At 40.2% G+C, this 19,220-nt stretch overlaps 1 protein-coding gene across 2 annotated transcripts in view; it reads left to right on the top strand.

Annotated features, from left to right (window-relative positions):
- The window catches only part of LOC100740080 (protein rhomboid), a 512,585-nt gene that overhangs the window by 17,104 nt on the left and 476,261 nt on the right, over positions 1-19,220 (top strand). The window lies entirely within an intron of this gene.

Here is a 19,220-nt window from a genome sequence, read left to right as displayed (position 1 = left end):
TGTAACGCTTTTATATCGAATTAAACGATAACCTTGCGTTATCGAGAATGAAACACTGGCCTGAAAATTTACAGACGAAATGTTGGTAATATAATATGCTTGTAATTTTGTTAAACATCTTCTTATTCTATTAATAATACCGATAGTATCCTATGATTTTCTTAAACATTTTATTAATAATACGAGTCACATTTTATAATTTTCTGAAATTTTCTCCAACGATACAAGTCGTATTTTTCGTTATCGTTTGCCTAAATTATTCAGCAGAAGCAACGCCTGCATTTCGTCAAACGATACGACGAAAACGTCGTTTAACACTAACGTTAACTGTGTCGTACTGGGAAATGTATAATCCGTGGTAAGATCGAGAGTTCTTTGGACAAAATGAATATGGAACGTGATTTTTTAATGACGTCGAAAATTGACAAATTTAGTTGGTTATATACAATGTGTACCTATAATAGATACATTGTATTACAAAATTTGCTCTTATTTACTATCATTTATTATAATTTATTTAAAAGAGAAAAAGAACATTAAATTACAAGCATTAAAAATATCTTATATGTCACGCTATGCTCTTTTCTACGTGTTTTGTGTAATTCTCTTTTCCATAACCTTCTACGTATAAGAAGAAAAGGTACAAAACAATTGTAGAATCTCAAAAAGCGTCTCGTTAATTTCGACGTTAAAAATCTGTTCGTTTAATACCCTACGTTTTTAGGGGAAAAAAGGAAATAAGGAAAAGGGAAAAAGAATCTACTGTGTCACGCGAACCGGTGTCAACGTTTCAAATAAATTCCGTTTTTTAATATCTTGGAGGGAAAACGAGTCGAAATGCACGCTCACGTACAACGCGTTTTATCGAATTGTATTTTCGACGAGACCATTACGATTCTTGCATTTTCTTCGTTCGCAGAAAAATGTCCAATTCTGTAACAGACGTCATTTGTACCGCGTTTGATGCGTTTCATTAGGTTTTCGTTACCTGTTGTCATCATTTATGGTATATCGGCATCTGTTCGGCTCGTAAAATTGTCAACAATGTTTAAATCGACTGAAACTTCGTTTACAGGTATTTACAGCTTCGAATTTGTATTTTGGAATTATTTCATTGCACGTGTGCACGTATTCATGTTGTAAACTAAATTGGTTCGCGCGGCAGTAACGATGTAACAATCGAACGATCGAAGCGCATAACTGTTAGCACATCTCGTTGAAAGTACTAACGAGTATCGCTCGTTCGGTTAATACTTATACGTATGAAACGTACATGCTTCTGTTTAATATATTTAATATTTATCATCTGTGAAGATTATTTATACGGTTTACGTAATAACACGCAACACACTGCTCGAAGCAATTACAGGATCGTTGTATACTATGAACGGTTCTATCTCACAAATCGATGTTCCTACAGATATATATTTGCGTGGAGGTAGAGAAAGGAAGTTTCAATAGAAATTTACGTCGTCCACCAAAAACGTAAAAATCGGAGCGACGCGAAAGCACAAAGAGAACAAATACGTGAAAATTCCGTACAATCGAACGTAGAAGACTTTCTCTTAAACCCACCGAAAGAAACTTTCTTACACACGAAACCTCTTGCTATTGCGTACCTAAAGTTCCAAGATGCTGGAATTTGAATGTCGTTACAGGTAAGATTTAGGGGCGGTGATCGAGGGACAGTAAAAGCACCAGCAGCGGGCATTGTGCCTGACCATCAGGTGGGCTGGTTTGTCGCCTTGTTAAAGTAGCTGTATAGCAACTTGGGGTCTCTTCTTTAGACTGGCAAATCAGTTTAACTTATTCCGAATCACGAATCGACCATTATAGGTTTATAGGTGTGTCGGACGAAACCCGGTGTGGCGGTAGGACAATCGTATTTGCGGAGGTTAGTTTGTAAATTTATGTTTATAATGGTTCGTTGAATGGAGCAGCGTAGGGAGAAAAAAGACAGAACCAAGTCGAGGTCAGAAATTGCTCGACCATTCACGGAGTTGCGTGGCAGGGACACGAAGGATCTCTACCTACAGTCGTTTTTGGTCGTTTGTGGGCTCCTTACGGCCGCTCTGGATAAAGCTGCCGCTAGCAGAAATACATAGAACCATGAAGGAAGAAAGGGTGGGAGAGGGAGGCAGAGAGGGAGAGAGAGAGAGAGAGAGAGAGAATAGTGCACCTGAGCTATAGAGCGCCGAGGGTTAGGACTACGTGAACGTGGACACGATCGAGGGTGGAACCGATGGATGTGTATAAGCACGAGGGCTTCGGTTGACCTAAGGGTGACGAGGAAATCGTGAGAATTGCCAGAATGCCGTGCGTGCTCGTCGCACGCTTTTCAGGATTAGCCAGGATTCGACGCTGCAGGGAATCTGCAATCCATATACACGCGCGCACCATCGTCCCTCTCCTTCTCTTTCTCCTTTTCTTCGTCCCTCCGTGTGTATTGAGACGTACGGAGGCGCGAGAGTACCTGTACCTGTCAGGTATCTTGCGGGATTTACGGCTACTGGAGCTGTTTATTTCGCATCTTTCCAGGCTCTTTGGATGCTACGCTCGATAAGTTGGTTTACGTGATAGTTGATAGATTAGTTGATAGATGTTCGTCATTGTTGAGTGTTGTACGAGTAATATCGTAATCTGGCGATACAGTTAGCGGAACACGTAACATCTGCTGGACTCTTTGTTGGAATTTATTTATAACATCGGAGTGTTCGGTATTAACGTTAGAGAACGTATGGAGCGTTTATTCGTGAACAGGCTGTTATTCGTTCGACGCTCTTTACGTGTTATAATTTAACGAATGAATTGCGTTTCACCGGCGAATTTTACAAAACACAAATTGGATTGTTTATTCGAATTTATTTATAACTCCACGCCCGGCACTAACGTTAGGGAACATATGGAGCTCTTATCCGTAAACAGGCTGTTATTTGCTTGGTAATCCTTACGTGTTATAATTCAACGAATAAATGGACTTCTACCAGCGAATTTTGCAAAGTACAGATTAGCTGACTGTCGTTTAAGACGAGACTTTATATGAAATTGCACGATGTTTCGAAACTGTTCCAGCAATACCAATCCATGATCTACAACTTGAAACTTGTCAATCCACTGATATACCGTCAGATACTAAGTTATCGTGAAGAGGGCCATGTAAACGATTTATTAAAGAAAAGAAAAAAAGAAAAGGAACAAAAATCGGAACAAGTTTGATCGAATTTTCGCTGAAGATAAGTTTTAAAATTTTTGCTCGCGTAACTGGTAGTCGAGAAAATGGGCAGAAAATCGAACGGCAACGATCGTCGTCGCTTCTCCGAAGCGATTTATCGAGACAAAAGATTGGCGCAAGTGTTCGAAACTGTTACGCACCATTTTATTTCGCTTTCTTTTTTTCTTTTTGTCCGCCAGTATGTGCCTTCTATCCATGCGAATGTTACGAGAGAAACAGACGAAGCAGATTTCGCATTTGCAACCGAACTGGCTACGGGTTGTTTCGCGGCACGAATCGATCACCGACCAATTATCGTTCGAACGAGTGGGTACTTGCTGCCGCCTCGTTAACCCGTAATTATCGACGGAACGGTAAAAGTTTCATTGCCTTCAAAATCCTCCTATTTCTCTCTCTCTCTTTCTCTCTTTTTGTTCTTCTGTCTACGTTCTATCGTTTCGCTTCTACATCATCGTTCCTTCGATGGATGATTCTCCCTGTCCGTATCTTTCTCTGGCATTTCGCTTTCGCTTGGATTATCCACGCGTTTAATTGGATGTGTAAAAAATGTAGCTTCGAATGTAGATGGTAGAAAAAAGAATTTGGAGTAATGACAAGACGCGTTAGAAGATGTTAATTAGTTTCGAAGTGATTGACGATAATGACCATATTTTTTACTAAATAAGCAAAGGAATGAGATTTTTGAATCTTTACGTTTAAGAGCTGGCAGTGTTGAATTCTGCAGGTAAATTCCTCCTTTTAGACTTATTCTGTGTGTGTACGACAGAATGAAAAGCAGGTACTGGGCATGTTATACGATAGCGATTCTTTCGTCTTTCTAATACAGTTCAAAAACATTTTAAGGATATAAAAGGACTATTGGCTGAAAAATCGCACGATGGAGATTTAGATATCCTTCAAAGTTATCCGCAACCACTGAGAATCTTCGATCCACGCAAGTTTCAAATTATTTCGATGGTTCGTTGCTAGTCTCGCACGAGACTAAGTGTCTCGCTTTAACCGTCCCATCCCAACAAGTATCATCATCTTCCATTTTCCATAGTCGAGTCTCGTGCGAAGGTGTTTGTTCTGCGGACAAAGTTGCGCACGAAGACAGCTGGTCTCGAAAATAGCTCATCGCGCACGGTATGTCGTGTAGCAACCTTCGCTTCTCTTTTTCTTCCGGTATTTCGCTTTTGAGGAAATTGTCAGCCAGCGCGACAACCCTTTTGTCAACGGGAAACTGCATGCACGACAGAGTAAACAGCTGCGAATGCCATTTCAATAACAACTAGGCAGCCAGATAGAATTTTGGCGGTGTGGTTGGCTGGCTTTCGAGCACTCGCTTTCCTTTGATCAAGCCCACGAAACCGCTCGAAGAATAAATTTTCCACTCCCTCGTGTTCCATATTTTCTCTTTTTTCCTCCAGCAAGCCGTTTGTCCCGAAATTCGCTAGCTTGTACAGCTGTTTCGCGAACTTGCGTCTTTAAGCCTCGTGACAGCCAGATTTTGTGCACCTTCTGAACGGTTAATCCGAACATTTCGTGTCACGCGTCGTCCAAATCCTCCGAACGGTTACATTTTTGCGAGAATCGTACGAGTTTAACGTCTCGCTTCGTTTGTACCATTTTTTTTTTTTTTTTTATAAATGACCGTTTACCGATTGTTACCAGTTTTAGTTTATCGGTAAATTTTCACGTTATTGAAAATTAACGTTGTATCTGTTAACCGCTTGGTTAACTGCTGTGCTATTCTGTTTGTTATTTGCGTTTCTTCGATCAGCTTCAACGAGATTTTAGTATTTATCGAACGGACCATTATACGATAGCTACGATCGAATAATGGAGATTTCACTGTCCGGTAACTGGTGTTTATAACGCTTGTTTCATGTGATAAATCCATTACATATTTATAATGAATTTTTCTTCGTTATTTACGCCTATTATGGAAGTTTATCGAGAAGAGCAAGATTCTTGCGGGTCCGTTAAAATTGCGTCACTTGTACGGTTGATATTCTGTGGCGGAAAACAGCGACAATCATTTCGTTCCTGTCATTGAACATGCATATACGGTACACCGATACTTGTTGGTTCGTTGCACTTAGCGGTATTCATACATTTTAACGTTTATTTTGCATAGTCATAACTCTGAATTTAAAAAAAACCTTCGATATACATATTCGAATATTCCTTTGTCGCTTTATTTTCCTGCTAGATATTGAAATATTTGAGGTTACTCTTGTTTTTTTATCTTCGAGCGATGCTGTATTACAGATGCTGTCGAATAACAGCTAAACGTTTCAAACTGAGCGAAGAAGAACGAAGATATGCCACTGCCGTAAAAACTTCATTTTCTAAATATTTATCAACTGACGACAAAAAGTCTTGTAAACATTTCGTTTTGAATAATTAAATCAAAGTCGAACAAAGACAGAAACGTACGTAATGTATACGCTCTGAAGGATGTTAATGAATATCTGGTCGTGATAAATAAAATATAGAGGGCGTATAATACAGATAAACAAACGGACCACTGAAACGAGACAGAGTAAAACCAAAAGAAGAAAAATATCGCATACATGCTGATTCGATATGCGTTATAGCATTTTTATGCTTTGAATTCAGAGGAACGATGTCTATATTAGAGGCAGGGGGCAGGAGCATATTGCGTTGTTCTCCGGGTACAATTGAAGAGGATGCACGCCCGGTGTATCGGGAAACTAACGAAAAACGATGAAATTCCATGAAAGAGAACATTGTGGGTGGTTTTGTAGGAGTCTCATATGTACTCGAGAGGATTCCGAGTAAGGGGGTAGGTAGGGGGGGGAGGGGGCATAGATAAAAAGAAGAAAGAGAGAAGAATCCCATCTGTCGGCACTTTTGCACCGACATTGTACCCCTGTTTATATCGAGAGAGGAAGAAAGAAAGAGGCCGCTTTATTGCCATATTGGCATATTGCCGCAAACCAGCCGTCGTGCTTTTTTCCTCTCTTTGCTTACGAAATCGATTCTATCGAACTTTTCTATGCATTCAACGCATCCATCGTCCATCCTCTTTTCCGCTTCATTTGCTCCGCTACATGACTTTCTTTTTTTCTTTTCTTTTTTCCTTAATAAGAGAAGAATTCTAGTCATTTGTAAGTTATTACGGCATTGACGATTTTCTTCTCTTTATATATCATACAGCGGGAGAATTTTAGTCATTTACAATCGATTGTATCATTTATCGATTGTTCTTTTCTTCGTAAAAGAATTCTACTCGCTCGTACACGAAACTTCGACGCATAAATTTACGATATTTTATCGGCATTTTTTTTTCTTCCTTTTTTGAAGAATACAGTTTTCATAATTTTATTTCAACGAATAGAAAGTTCTATTTGTTGGTAAAATATATTGATATGTTTTTGCTTGGTAAATTTCGCGGTAGTCTATTTCATGGGTTGTTAAAAAGTAACTATCCATTGTTTGATAACTCGTTCGAAAATAACAACGAAAATGACAGAAAACTCGTAATAACTGTTACGGGGAATGTCACGTTCGATGAAAATACATTTCACCTCGTTAAATAATATTCGAAAGGGTAACAAGTATCGTAGACCAATTATTACTTTTATCTTTTCTTGTTTCGCAGAGTAATAAAAATTCGTGAACTCTCTCGGTCGTTTCCAAAAGTTCTACATTTTTATTCATTTATCCACCTAAATACTCGTTTACAGTGTTCAAAAATAATTGGAGAAATTGGCAGAAGTTATTTCGTTTGTCGGTCGGTCAGTTACTTCCCAACTACGTTTTTTCCACTTTTACAATTGCGCGTTTACGATGAATTATTCGCAACACGTGCGTATTCTCGATTCCTCAAATTCCAACACATCTTCGCGGTAATCCGCAAAATTATATTTCGCTATTTCTCAGAGAATCATCGTTAACCATCTTCTATTGTTTACGACAAACGTTATCAACCCTTAAAGACTGAAAGTCTTCTTTTACAACCTTTGTCCGCGTTGTAGCACGCAAAGGCCCTTAAAGCATCGGTTCCTTTGCCATCTTTGAAATTCTTCGCTTCGTAAAAACTTTGCATCGCACACTCCGCGTACATTTCCCATCGCTTGCTCGAAATCTTCTCTTCGCACGAGAGAACATTTATCTCGCGAATGAACAGCACGCATCCGAGCAACGCAGAAATTCTTGGCCGTCATCCTGACGAGAAACTGGCAGAAAGAGCATCGCAAGGGGCTACTGCTGGTACGCGTAACCCTTTGCAGTCCAGGTGGTTTCGCTGCTGTTGGTAACGAGATATCGAGGATGGATCGAAAAAAGGCTCGGAGAAAAAAGTAAGCCGAGGCGAAAAAAGGCAAAACGACGTACGATGGCTGACGAAATTGTTTCTACGCTTGGAAATATTCGACGCCCGGGGGAGAAATATTTTTTATCGTGTATGTTATACGATACGAATTTGAGAATCGGTTATCGTGATAAAAATCATCATTGAAGAGTGATCGATGAGTATGAGAAAGCAATTTTCTATCTTACAGTATCCGATGGATAAAACATGTCAAAGGATTAATCTGTATTTTAGTTCACTTGCGCGAAGTTACTTTTATTCGGGGCACAATTTACCAGACGGTTTATTAATTTCATCGAATTTTTACACGCGCTAAATAATCTAATTAAAAACTGGCTGAAACTGTGGAACGGAATAACCGATCGACTTAACGAAAGCCATTGCATTAACGCGGCCTGGCTGCTTGTTTAATCGGCTGATTTCCATTCACGGTGTGGCCAGTACGCGTGACTTCGCAAGCAGGCCGTAAACTAATTAAAAAAGGAAACTTCCGCGAACGGCTCGGGAAAGTCGATAATCGCTTCTCTAAAGTATCTTTCATTTATTCTACGGGGAGGAGAGGCCCGCGCCCCCAGCCAATTCACCCGGTGAAACATTCGAAAACCGTGGAGAAGATGCTAATGTAAATGTAGACCAATTCGTTCTTGCCTCCTGTAGCCAAAATCGAGAGGAACATCTGGCACGAGTAGCAAAGGCATGTTCCGTACACTCGTCTCATGATGTGGTTCATGAATGTATTTCAACGTTTACCATAGCAAACTTTAACGCATATATTTCACGTCTTCTTTTCTTTTTTTTTTATTTAGTTGTTTACATTCACAATTTGTTTGACTTGGACATTTGATAGAATTTTTTGGCTGTTTGATTATCACGTGGGTGGCTACCCCCAGCGGGGTACCATCTTCGTGTTTGTTAGGTTATATCCTTTATGAGATCTGTTGGGTGTTTCCTTTTTAGATATATTTCACGTGTCGTACAAAAGATTTTGCAATTTTATTGCCACCATAACGAGACACGACGCAAAATTTGGAACTAATCCGAAAATGTACATTGAATTATTTTGTAAATGTATGTTTAGTCAAAAATTAGTATATACGAGCGGTGAATAGGTTTCATTGAATATCGAATATCGAGTGACGATATAATCAATCGGATATTATTAGGTTGCAATATCGCGTATTGGGATATCGGTAAAATTTTGAAATATTTTTCATAATATTTTCCATAATATTCTGTAGCAAACGTTCAGACGGATAACCTGTAGCTAGTTAAAAAGATGTTATTTTTAATTACGTAATATCCGCAGTGAGAATAGCAGTACTTAAATTATAAATCCAGTCAGTCTGATAGCCATAACTCATATGAAATTAGTTTCTGCAAAACAGTGGAATATTGAATGGTGGATGACGTATAATTCGAACGTGTGCTGAAATAAAATATACCTGTTTGCATATCAATAGGTACCTACTACGGTCTGCATTCGTTTTTATTTTCACCGCGGTAATATAAAAAAAATCGATATTGTTATCCTACGAACGAAAAGTACATTTGTTTAAACAAAGGTAAATGTTTTATAACGAATGGCTGAAAAAGATGATCCGTAATATAATAAATTTGCTTTCCAACCGGGGAAACTTGAACGATTTTTCAATCTTCTGTGGAATAATGCTGTTTCTGCGATACGTTTCTCGATAACACTGGATGAATCGAATTTGTATACATTGTATACAACGCTGGCTGGTTACAGATCTTCAGACAGACTAGGTGGGCGGTGAACGGAGCAAAGAAATCGTGACGAGGGTTCGATCGAATGTTTTGAACTCCATTAGGGTTGCCAGGTGAGAAGGGTTGAAAAGATGTTCTCCAGCTCTTAAATTTCGAAAGCACCAGCACCTTTTCGCTTCTCTCTTTTTGCCAAACAGAGTGACGCGTTTGCTGAATTGAATCGTGTACGATTTTCCCGAGATCGATGCGTCTTTTTCCACAATCGTGTTATCGAGTAATAGATGTATTAATTCGTATAATTTATTTGAAAATTTTAGATCGAAGCAAACACCAGGCGAATTAACAAACGTTTGGGTAACTTTACATTGACGTAGTGTCGCGATAATTCGACGTTCTTATTGTTTCCTGGCTATTTAGTCGAGCTTATACGTACGAAGAGAAATGAAAATCGTGTTTTTGCACGTTGAAAGAAACAGGACGCACAGTTTGTGTACTTTCGGAGAAATAGAACGTACTTGCTTTGAGAATACTCATCGGCAAAGCAATGAAGATTTAATAGATGCGATGTATGAAAACCTCCGAGCGAGATGATACATGAACGGAAACAATCGTCGAATATTTTATGATTCTTGAAATAACTGACAAGACCTCGTCAGAGAACGATGTTCTTTATGCAATAACTTAATAATAAGTGTCTAAGTAGCTTCACTGTCCAAGGAAGTGACGTGGAAGACGGCTTTAAAATACCAGCTACGTCGATTGCAGAGTCGCGTTCCAATTTGCAGAACGGTACTAATCAGGGTAAATCGCACAGCGAATATTCTTCTATTTCACGGAGAGGCAATCGAGCTAACGAACGTCGGACAAAGAACGGTTCACGCAGCTTTGTCTCGGAGGCAACGGGACGAGGTGAAAGGTATTGCGTCGCTGAGATTCGAGATTGCGTTCGTTTAGCTCGAGTCACCCCGTAGACGGGTGAAACTTGGAATAGTGCGGGGCGGCTCGACCGAATAAAGCACTCGAACAAACAATACGGCTTCCCCACAGATGCTTCCGGTCTCTTATTTCACCGGATAGCCACACGAACACGTGCCCCGTTTCCTCCTCTTCCTTTTTCTTCCGTCTACAGGCCGAGTACTTTTCCTTTTTCCTCCCTGTTCCATCCTCGACCCACTCGATAATTCGATAGCGAAACGACCACGCCGACCAAGATTTTCGTTCTCTCGTCTACTTCCACTTCTGTGTTCGTAAAAGCCACTTTTATTACGTAATTGGACTTGCGGCACGGTTAAGTGTTGGGGTTATCCGATAGAGGAACGCGTGGATGAATGTGTAATAGAAATATATTAAAGCAAGTATAAGCACAAGTATAGTAGGCACAGGTATAAGAACAGCGTATGCTAATCCGGATCCTCACACTGGCAGTGTTACGTTACAATTGAAGGTGACAGGGAGCACGTTGATACATTTACAGCAAAGGACATTGCCAAAAAAGTTAACCTTGATGTGTGACTATAACTGAAAGTTACAAGAGACGGCAATAAACTACTTATAGCTCTTTGTAACCCAAACAACGTTCATATTCAAGGTCACGATAATATGGACCTGCCTTTTTTTTCTTCTTTTTTACTTCACTAAATTCTATTTCCTTCGTAGCGGCGGTGTGCAGGTAACGGATATACAAAAGAAATACGTAGAGTTTTCCTAGAAATAATTACTTCAGCGTTAAGAAATCGCGATCCGATAGGTATCCTTTGATTTGTTTGTTCTCTTTGTTAGGAACGATACGTCGATCGTCACGCTGATCCAAGATTTTCGTTCGATCGTTGTTGTAACTGTATTTTCATAAAAGCCATCTTTATTAACCGAGCAATAGTGCATCATATACTTGGATTTTTCCAAACAAAATCGTAGACTCTACGTGAGAAAATAGCGACAGTGGAACAATATGAAACGAATCCTTTTCGTTTTACTTTCGCATGTATTTGTAGAAATAGCACACAGGATATAGAAAATACGTAGAATACGCGAAATGGTTAAAAATTTTCCAAACGGGTAAATGTCTATTCAGGTTTTAATTTATTACCAATTTCCCACACAAATATGTATTTGCATAATGGTCCAATGGAACGAAATTTAAACGAAAACAGACAAGGATTTAATGAAATGGCACTAATTGCTACAATACAGTAGGACCTTGATTATCTGCACATCCGAATGTTCGATTATTATGCGAATATTTGATTGTACGAATAATGTTACGTGGAAAACAAAGTACGCCGAATCTATATATAGATATTTGCATGAACATATCCACAATTTTCTAACAACTTGCGATAATCATATACATAATGATTAGAATTATATAATAATATTTCCCAAGTATTTCTTTATCAACGAAACTTCTCGATAAGATCCAAGCTTCTCATTTCTATTTTTATCATAATGGCAACGTATTATTTACCTCTTCTCTAATTAGAAAGAGCTCCAAAAAGTGACTTTAAATTTTCCTTTAAAAAGAGAAAAGGCCAAAGATGATTCGTCCAGCATCAGAAAATAATAGCGATCTTCTATTCTACTTTAGAATAAGCTTGGCGCGGAGAGCAAATCCTTCTCTAATTTTTACCCTTTAGAGAGACAATTTAGAGATCATTCGAACAATAGGAAGACAACGATAACTCAGAAACGAATCAAGTAAGTAAATTTTCTTGAAAACCGTGCAATTTCCACGAATGCCCGTTTACTTATCGAATTCGATCTTAAAATCTCGCCTTTTGCTCCGGCGACGTTATACGCGTCCTTTGTTTGCTGGCGCACGCCGTCTTACCACGCGTTGCAGCTATGTACACGGTGGAGACGTTGGACCACCTGGAGGATGTCGTCGCGTGCCATTACGAGTCCCGTTGGTAAACGTTTAACGAAGATATCCTCGGAGCACGTGTCAGGACGTGGCTCTATATAGCAATAAAGGCCCCTTCAGACTTTAGCCCTCTTCGGAGCCACTCGATCCTCCCCCGCCTATGCTCGAGGGTAAAGCAACGGTATACTCTTCCTTGGTAGGTTCGATCCGCGTTTCCTGCTAGGCACGCGACTCGACGACCAGCTGCTTCCTGTCTGATCTTTCTCCTTCTTCCCCTTCCTGTTTCGCAGACTCACGCGACACTATCCTCCTCGTGTTTCCAGCTTCGCTCTTTCCTTCCTTCCTTCGATCAAGTTTTTCAAATAAATATCGAATTTCTTTTTTTTCTGCCTTCAAACTGTTTGGATTGTCAGGTCGTCAGTGGCTAATCAAGTGGGCGTTAAGAACGATCGTATTCGCGCAATGGTAATGGGGAAAGATCTTGGGAAACAGGCTGTGATATGAAACGATGAATTGGATAAATATTTTGGACAGCGTTTTAATCTGTATTTTTGTACAAAACTCTGCTCTTGTAGAGATAATGCCAGAAATATTTCTAGTAAAAAGTACAATATTGCAAGCAAATGTGATAATTCGACTATTGGGCTTAAAGATACAGTCGGCGCCTATGCAACGTTTATCGTTCGTCGAGCTTTTAAAGTTTCACGATTACACACCACATTGTACATTAAGTTTCGCGTTAACCGGTTTTCTTCTTCGATAGCTACGTGAATTTCGTCCCCTGAACAATTACTATTTACCGTAGAGAATAAAGATATAATATACAGAGTAGAGAATGTAAAGAACATATTAGGTTTTTCGAGCTGTGTTTTCGAAGGGAAACGAACGATATCGAGCATGAAAATTTAACTTCCATTTAAATTTTTAAGCGAAAACCAAACTTCTTCGGAGTCCTCTTCCTCCGTCATGGGCAGTCGTCAGAAGTTTCTTTACGGTTTAACGATACTTATGAGCAAAACGTTTGCCCGTTTCCGCTTGCAAATACTCGTTCGCGTGTCCCTGGGTCGAAAGAATCCGTTAAAAGCGAGTAAATTATTTAAATCCGACCAAAACGTGGAAGTATCGTAGAGTGGTGTTGTTTTATGGCATTTCGAGGTACGTTTTAAAAACAGGAAGACGGTTTGTCTAAATGGAGATGAAAGAGGTAAAAAGTCATGAGATTGTGGGATTCGGCGAGAGGTTAGGTAGAATTGTGAGAGATAAATGGAGTGAAGAGAGAGAAAGAGAGAGAGAGAGAGAGAGAGAGAGAGAGAGAGAGAGAGAGAGAGAGAGAGAGAGAGAGAGAGAGAGAGAGAGAGAGAGAGAGAGAGAGAGAGAGAGAGAGAGAGAGAGAGAGAGAGAGAGAGAGAGAGAGAGAGAGAGAGAGAGAGAGAGAGAGAGAGAGAGAGAGAGAGAGAGAGAGAGAGAGAGAGAGAGAGAGAGAGAGAGAGAGAGAGAGAGAGAGAGAGAGAGAGAGAGAGAGAGAGAGAGAGAGAGAGAGAGAGAGAGAGAGAGAGAGAGAGAGAGAGAGAGAGAGAGAGAGAGAGAGAGAGAGAGAGAGAGAGAGAGAGAGAGAGAGAGAGAGAGAGAGAGAGAGAGAGAGAGAGAGAGAGAGAGAGAGAGAGAGAGAGAGAGAGAGAGAGAGAGAGAGAGAGAGAGAGAGAGAGAGAGAGGGAGAGAGAGAGAGAGAGAGAGAGAAAGGAGAGAGACTACAACGTAGACCGTGCAACGATAGAGTTGACAATGTTCCTGCTGGAATATTCGTGTTGTTGCTGTTGTCGTTGGTGGGGGATAATGTAACAATTGGTCTGATGCCGGCAGGTGGCGACACCGGTACGCTTGGCACGCGCCGCCACACTTGATTATACGCTTGTTCATGACATTTGCCAGTGGCGTAATAACTGTTGCTCTTCGAAATAATCGTTACGACGTTATTACTATATTTGTTCTTCTTTTACATGCTATTAAACGAGCAAGGAAAAGTTTTGTCCTTTGCGGAGAAACGACTTTACAATTTGATACACTGTCGCACCTAGTCTCATGCCAAAAATTGTTTTTTCATTACCGAGTGTATTTGTCCTTTTTTCTTTTTTTGCTTGCTATTAAACGAGAGAAGAGAAATACTGTCTTTTGTAGGAAACCAATCTCGCAATATAATACACTGTCATACTTAGTCTCGTGTGAAACCCTGTCTTCTCATTTGGGCATATTCGTTCTTTTCTTGCTCGCTGTTAAAGGAGGAGGAAATATTCTTTTATAGAGAAACTAATCGTCTAATCTCGTGCTACCAAAAACGTCTTTCGATTTGATCTTCGAATTGATTAAAAATAAAATTGATTGTTCTATAGACAAACCGCTTTTATGGGAATTATATACTCCGAATTGTATGTGAGTTATTACACGATGCTGTACGTATACGCTCCGTGTAAATGAACATACTCCTTTCATAAAGCGCACGAACACCTTTATTGGCAATTCTATAGAGAATCTATTACTCTTCATAAGCTTCTCGCGTACGTACGCTCATAATTATTCGAATCACAGGAAACGCCACTAAATATCGTTCGACCAATTAAAATTGAACAACACGTGCAAGTTCTCACCAACAATATTGCCAAAGATCGTTTGTCGCCTCGATAAATGAGTCGCGTATGTGTTAATAACAGCAGGGGACCCCTATCCAGCCATTATGCGCAAGTATAGTATTGGCTTGGCAACTAAGTGATTGCGGATTTGTCATTAGGTGGTCGTTACCACCTTAGTTGCCAACCCAATAGAAACAGCGAGTAACAGAGGGTAGAAGACAAAAGTACAGTGGAAGAAAAATGCGTACTAGCGGCACTAATTTTTCAAATTTACGCCACTGTAACTATCCACCACACTACGTATCGAAGAACGATGCGACCGACAATAGTTGGATTCCTTCCTTCGCCAGTTTTCCTTTTGTTTCGTACTCGGCGTGCTCTTACATCGGCCCCGCGAAATGGCACGCAGGCGCAACCTGCAATTTAAACGATATCGATTGTTGTAATTAACCGGGCACGACAGGCACGGTATGATATCGCGTGCATGGATGCGTGCATGCTCGTTCATCGCGTGCGCTCATGGCCTGGCGACTACAGTGAAAACGCATTTCGCGATGCACACCGACTATTTTCATCGTTACCGGACGGGAAAGTTTCGAGTGTCATTCATTTCCGGCGCTACGCGTACGAATTAGCATAGAGTGGTTACGCCACGATTCCATTGAAATAAACCGAATTCGTTGACTTCTGCTCTAAACGGCTCAGCTGTTTGCAGAGAACATCAACGTGAACGTAAACGTCTTTCGATGGTAAAATTTTATTCCGATCACGCCGTGGACGCGGACCGCGACGCGACGCTGTCTCGAAACTTCCGGAACCCTCTGGGAGGCGAGTTTTTCGCGCACCTCTGCTAAGAATGACGTGAACTTTACTTGGAACAAGCAACGAAAATGGTAACAGACGATAGCTCGATCAACGATTGTTTTCTCATCCTCTTGCCACTGTGTCCAATCACATCGTTTTTAACGTCGTATTTTTTCCGATAGGACGCGGTTACAGAGATCATAGTCGGTTTGAGAATTTGATTTTTCGTATCGTTCCAATTAATAAAAATAGATGATAAAGATCGTATTAGTATGTCGGAGATGTAGGGACAACGGGCCTTTCTTTTAGAATTTTGGGAAGATTCCCAATGCGTATCGTTCCAATTAATAAAAATAGATGATAAAGATCGTATTAGTATGTCGGAGATGTAGGGACAACGGGCCTTTCTTTTAGAATTTTGGGAAGATTCCCAATGCTTTGGTCTAAACTATTTATTATAGCTGTACTTAAATAATAGAACTTGGAAGTAGTAGTTGTGATACGATTTGATCACGTTTGCCCGAGATTTGTGACAGTGGGCTTGGGTTCGAGGTGACACGTTTGTGACAGTGGGCTTGCGGTCGAGGTGACACAACTGGTCGCCGAACGTAGCCACGGTCACGGGACGAACGTTTTTACTTAACAGAAGAAGTACCAATATCGAGGATCACACGCTGCGTTAACAAACAAGCCCCGAGGCAGGAGCTGTGACGGTTCTACGCGGGTCTGCCTAGTAACGGCGCCTGGAACTTTGTTGATAACCCTGATCAATACGCAATTGACAAGTGTGATCGTGTCAGTTTTTTATTCTTATGGTCTCCTTGGTGAGTTTACTCACAACATCAGGTCAATCAGTCAGAAAGATAGCGCGTGTCACAGCTAACGTCATTTTGAGTTTCAAAACGTATTCAATTGTACAAAGAGTTATCCCGTTGATCGTGGATTCGTTTGAACCTAAGAACATTGTCTTTACTTTAAAAGTAACTAATAAACACGTTAAATTGTTAAACCTCGTTAAATCAATGCCTTGTACGCATAATTGTAAATATAAAGCTCATTGAACAACTACGATGGCTTGTCCCAGAGTTTGTTTAGTTTAAATTCAATTAATTGTCCATGAAAATTTGTATTTTCACTTTTTTATTCGATAGTATAGAATTCTCTGTATATTCTATTTATTCTATCGTATAGAATTTAAAGATACATCGAAGTACTTTGAGGTAGTAGGAGCATAGAATGGTTTCAAATTTATATTGAAAATAAATGAACGATAATGGAGAATGAACGATAATTACTTACCTGCATACATGTTCGCCAATCAGAACATTTCCTTAGCTATAAAAACCTAGATTCAGCTGTTACGAGGAGTAGAATCAAACCATGACATTCTAGTATCCTTTTTATTCTGCTCCTAAAATGGTATAACTATTTTATTCCTCGTAGGTTAAGGAAGAGAAATAAAAGATGCTCTTTGAAGAAAATCTCTAAACTTTATGTTTCCACAGTATTTTCTAAATGTTGACACTAAAAGAGTTAGAAAAGGGAGACATAAAACATGTTTACGATAGTTTCGAACGGAACTAAGAGAATCACCTTACAGTGTAACAAAGATTAAAATATTCTTTTACTGTCCCTTGTATAGAAAGAGTACAATAAAATCTAATTTTTCCGATGAAAATTTTACGTCAAAATATGCGAAACGAAATTGTAGAATTTTATCGTATTGTATTTAATTGACACGATAACGAAATACAGGTATTTTTTTTTATACCTGTAAAAGCTTTCAAACGGCTGTTTTGTCGACTAAGATTTATTTTTATTTTACACACACGAGTGTTGCGTATTCGTGCAACAGTCAATTCCCATCGATGGCTTCGAACGATTCGATTACTTAATGCACAAGCCGAGCCGAGTTGTTCGTTTCCCTTGAGAGTGGAAATTCAAACGAGTCTGTTTTCGCGGTCAACGATCCATCTCTCGAGGAATCAGCGAGTTAACGCGTTCTTTCTTTTTTGGAACGTGCAACTATGAGGTATTCTTCCGAAGCGTTGCAAACGAGATCGCTAAAGTACTCGCCACGAGGTTCGTGGTTGGAAGGTTTTATCGAGAAACGAAATAATTCGATTCGGTTCAACTAAAAAGAAACCAGTTGCTGAAGTAAGGGAACGCTTGAGAGCCAATTGCGAAAAAATTGAATAGAAACGTAGTAGCAACTTGAAGGAAATTGCAGCTTCCTTTTACAAATATTGCTATTACATAAATTACGCTCTTTTGGATTATCGAAAGAAAGTTTATTTGCCGAGTTTTTATTAAACACTCGACTGTACTTAGTTATACTTTTACACTTTTTACAGATAATTATCGTTTATCGCTATTTATCAATTTTCTTTTGCTAGTTTCATACGATGGAATACGACGAATATGCAATGAAGAATCCGCTTGAGCGAAGAATTTCGCGCACAATCGTGTTTCTACGTTTTTAGAAGATAACTATTAGTCGGTTACAACCATTAGAGTCTTGAAACGTATTTCAATCACTATTACATCGAAACACCTATTATTCTCTACTTTTATATAACAGATTTTTACCTGAAATATCTCTCTTATCTTACACTGAATTATCTACAATCCTCTTGATTTCTATCGCGGCAATCTCTTGTTTTTCTTTCCAATAACCTTCCATCATTACAACGACAGCAGCTAAGAAATCTTGCAGATATAGCTTCGGCATTGTATACTAAAAAAATTCGCTTGGACGAAAAACTTCTGGGCGCTCCTATCCTATAAACAGACACAAAAGTGGAACGAGTCCAAGGAAAAGTCCAGTGTTTCCAGACGAGGTCTCCCGTGACGAATCGCCGGGTGCCAGGGTTAGCTCGTGGCCCTTCGGTCCGAACGGAAGATCAATCAGCAGAAAACGGAGAACACGGACGAAGGTAGGTGGAGGGAGGAGGGAAAAACAATTTGTCGGCCACGGGTCTCACCCTGGTAAGATCAAGCGTCGGTCAAACGGTTGGGATCGTTTGTGTAGGTATATGGCGTTGGGTACGACGGTCATGCACCACGTTTCTGCGGTGTTTTTTCACGCGGGGAGGTCTCTGGTTACGTGGCTCGAGCCACAGAGGTAAAGCGCGTGCCAGCAGGGTGCGGGAAAACGATTAGTTTTTAATTTGCTTCGGCCCGATTCGATCGCGTGAAATTGCGGCTGGGAGGCTTGCTCGTTCTCGCCGGATTCGCTTTGGATTTTTGGCAGCCAGTTGCCTCTTTTTTTTATTTTTCTATCCTCCCTTCTGTTTTCTCGATCCTCTGTCTCCTCTCTACCCTTCTTTTCCCCCATCCTCTTTCCATCTATCTGTCTATCTGTCGGTCTGTTTTTTTCTTTTTTTTTTTTATATAGTTCCTTTTTCGTTTTCGAACGTTCACGTCCGACATTTACCTGGTCGCGCAGGGATCCGCCAGCCGATTGAAATTGCTTTCGACTTTGCGCTTTTACCTCGCCGGTTTTTATTCCTTCGCGAGACCAAATGGCCGCATCTTTTGCCCCAGCCGCGTTATTTTCACCCGTGCACCTGAAAGGATTGATTAGCCGCCAGGTTTTGCACCGGCTACATTGTACCACGCCCCGATTAAAATCGCCCCCTCCCCCTCGCCGGG

This window comes from Bombus impatiens, unplaced genomic scaffold, assembly GCF_000188095.3.
Source record: "Bombus impatiens unplaced genomic scaffold, BIMP_2.2 scf_0033, whole genome shotgun sequence".
In the NCBI taxonomy this organism is placed as follows: domain Eukaryota; kingdom Metazoa; phylum Arthropoda; class Insecta; order Hymenoptera; family Apidae; genus Bombus; species Bombus impatiens.
Note: the sequence above shows the minus strand (reverse complement) of the source record. Positions and strands in the feature narration are given on the sequence as shown.